Source organism: Hibiscus syriacus, unplaced genomic scaffold (assembly GCF_006381635.1).
Source record: "Hibiscus syriacus cultivar Baekdansim isolate YM2019G1 unplaced genomic scaffold, ASM638163v2 tig00116943_pilon, whole genome shotgun sequence".
Lineage (NCBI taxonomy): Eukaryota > Viridiplantae > Streptophyta > Magnoliopsida > Malvales > Malvaceae > Hibiscus > Hibiscus syriacus.
This window is the reverse complement of record NW_024063478.1, coordinates 62,016-65,685: the sequence shown is the minus strand read 5'-3', so window position 1 is coordinate 65,685 and position 3,670 is coordinate 62,016. Positions and strand designations below refer to the sequence as shown.

At 41.2% G+C, this 3,670-nt stretch overlaps 1 pseudogene; it reads right to left on the bottom strand.

Annotated features, from left to right (window-relative positions):
• Positions 1-349: 349 nt before the first annotated feature.
• Positions 350-3,386, bottom strand: LOC120188306 (annotated as a pseudogene).
• Positions 3,387-3,670: the final 284 nt, after the last annotated feature.

Below are 3,670 nucleotides of genomic sequence, written 5' to 3'. Positions count from 1 at the left end.
GAATTTAGTTTTGGTTTGGTTAATGATTCATGTATTGGTATGATTTATTATATAGTCCTACTTGAATGATTAGTAGAGTGAATAAATGAATGTTAATTTCAAAGGCTGATCAAGTTCGATATCGCTCCATTATCCGAATGTAACATATCCGAAAGTAGCATTTCGGATCGTACATCGTATTCGGCGTAGGACTGTCTCGGGTATAGGGTGTTACGAGAAGGTTGATGTATTGGACTTATAACTTGTATTGGCAAAAATAATGAATTAACTAGATGAGGGGTGGGAGAGTTCCCACAATGTCTATCTTAAACACCATATATACAGTTTTACCAAAAAATTGCTTAGGTTGTCATCTCATGTTGCAGCATTGTGGCTTTACTTGGTTCACTAGTTTATCCCACATGCATAACATTTGTCTCGGTGATTGGTAATGGGCGGTGAAGTAATCCTCGACGCATCCGAACTGGCAAAACTTCAAGCTGTGTTGGTACTCCACCGGTTTCGAACTGTTGAATTTTTCCACCCACATTCCCATGCTCACATCTTCCATCTTGAATAGCTGCAACAATGGCGTTCTAGTATAACAATTATCGAATCTACTGCGGTTTAAGAACAGACATGCAGAGAGGAAGTGCATTCAGAACGGCTCACTTACTCTCAACTTGAGTTTCTCAAACTCAGCTACAATAAACTGAGCAATGTCCGAAGAAATTATGTACCCTGGACCGTTCGCATACGGTGGGTAGTCTTCTTCTGGCCATTCCTGGAAATCAACATAATAAATAATATGACGTGCATGATGCTATGCACTAAACATGATCAGGATAATGATTTAAGAGGGAATCACTAATTATTAGCCGGCTGAAGGCTATGTTGACTCGGGTTAAAAACTAAAGAAGTAATCGTGCAAACAAACACAGACTTCTTCATTCTCATGTCAACTTAGGCAGTTGAAAAGTAAATTATAGCTAAAGCAAGGACATTTTTAGTGCTACCTACGACTGATTCCAACATTCACAACTCAGGTAGCTTCCATGCATGCATTCGGATGACATGTTAACAAACCCTCAAGATTTACCAAGTACAGAACAGAACACATACCTCGTACGAAACTGCCCATTTACCATCACGCAGAGGTTTGTGGTAATAATTCATGTTTCCAATATAAATGCTTTTATCTCCAAACTTCTTTGCTTCCTTAATCACAGAGTCAACCAGAACAAATGTATCATCATCACATTTCATAATATATTTTGCTGCCATTGTACGGATCTGTGACCAAAAACATACAGGTGTCTAGGACTTAAGAGTTCACAACTAAGAAACAATACATTGCAGTTAGTTTTTCATATGCACTAAATTTTATGTTTGCTCAAACTCGAATTCTGTGTCAGATATAAAATAGGCAATATCGGATCAATTGAGTGCTCACCCCATATTCAGAAATGGCAACTGTCTTCAGTACAACTAGGTCATAGTTATCCAGGTAAGGAACAATAACAATATCACCGAAATACTCTGCTTCCTTTTTCAGTTCGATGTTTACTTCCTTTCTTCCACTCTGAAAAAAAATGTAAACATATCAAGCATGGGGAATTTCTGAAGGAAAGAATCAGCCCCTCCTTTCTCTACCTTACCAGTGCTACGAAAAAACGAGCAACAATTTTCGAAGACTTGATTAACTTATGCTGCATCCAGGACTTCCTCACTGCCATCCTCTCAGCAAAATGATTACCAGCAGAGAGGATGCCTATAAAAAGCTCTACATCTCCTTCGGGAAGTGGTGGCACCTTCCATTTACTCAATCTCTCAAGGTGCTTTTGTGGATCAAAACTTGGATGTGAATTAGGCAAGGAAGCAGCAAAAACAGAGTGCACATCAAGGTCACCCTTTAGAGATAACCCAGTAGCATCCTCGAGCACAAATCCCTGTAAATGCCATCAAAAAACTTATAGGGCATCGTATATTTCCATCGAACCATTAAGCCAATAACAAGATGTTACTCACAGTTCGATAAGGAAAAGAGGTAATATGACGCCCATCAACATTGACATGGTAACCCTCCAATCCAGCCCTCAATGTGAGAACAAATAACTTTCCCTCAGCAAAAGGGTACTGCCAATCAAGTGCCACCTTCTTCTTCCTTCCTATCAATCTGTTTAGCCACCATGTAGCCTTCGATTCTTCCGAGCCATCGTCGTCGTCCCGAATCCACTTCTCGCATTTAACTTCTCCATCAACTACCCAAAGAAAGAAGTAAACAATCAGAAAACCAATAAAAAAACATTAAATTTCTTTTAAAACACCCTCTCCCCCACAAGATCATAAAGAAACATCTTAACCAACTTCACTACCTACAATTATTAAGAAATTAAAGTAAACAACAATTTCAACCTTTTCTCAACCTAAATTCTCCTTTGACATGGCAAAGAGTCAAATGCAACAAAAAGTATGAAAAAAAACATTAAAAAGGTAACCTGTTTCTTCATCAGCTCTAGACTTCCACCCTTCGCACCTCATAGCCGATCCCCATTGCATCCGATAACAAGTATTCTGCTCGATCACGGGCTTCCCGCTCCAATCCCCTTTCAATCTCGGGTTGAAATGAAGGATCCGGGGTGGATCCTCTCCGTCCACCGTCTTCAAACCTTGCAATTCCATCATGAACTGCGATACCATCACTGACTCATCCCCTTCTTTTAAGACTGCGATTTTCGGGTCATTTTCTGCATGCGCCCAATGCGGCATTCCAACCACCGTAATATGAGAACCTAATGTTAACCCGCAAGGGAGCACCAAGATCCTTCCCTGGTTCACGAACTCCGAACCGGATAAGGAAATTGAATCCGGACATGACTCGGTTTGATTTTTGTTTTGTTGTTCGGGTTTTGAATCGGATTTCTTTGACCCGATTGGAGGTCGTCCCAGAGTCTCCTACCGACAACGAAAGCGTGCCGTGCGGTTTTGTGTAGCACCGACAACTCGCCTTTAGAACCGACGCTATCGAAAGAGCTCTCATTAAAAAGGAGACCCGAAACTTCCTTGAGCTCCCGCACTTTCCCCTCCGGTGTCCGGCCTCCGGGACTGCGGACACGATTCGGGTCGTTGGCGGGCCGAGCTGGCGCAGTTTTGTAACTAAAGTCCTCTTCGCTCTCGAGAATCAAAGGCCTCGGCAATGTGTCAGTGAAGAACCCACCCGAACCGGTTCTCAAAACCAACGGGATTTCGAAGCTCACGAACAAAAGGTAGAGAAACAAAACCCCAAACAAGAACTGAAGCATCCCGAGCCGACTCGGGTACGTTAATGACTCAAATTTTGATCGCTTCATCATTTACTCAAAAAAGGGGATAAAACCTGAAACTTTCTCAGGTTTGGCTTATGCTCGTGAACTAGAAAAATGGATACGAGAAGAACCCTAACTTTGATCAACAAGAAAAGGGATTGGGTTTTTCGAGTGAAAGGGAAAGCAGCATTGGGAGAAGTCAGGCCATAAGGTTTTTGAAAGAGAAAGAGGGGAAGGTTCAAAGATGAAAGTAAAGTAACGAAAGTGCTTTTAAGTAATGTATTTATTATTGTTGTTTTGTAACTCCGACAAAACCTTCAAACTTAATGGCCAACATTTCAAAATTTATTCGTTTTCTCTCCCCCCATGAATTAAATCCCTCACTA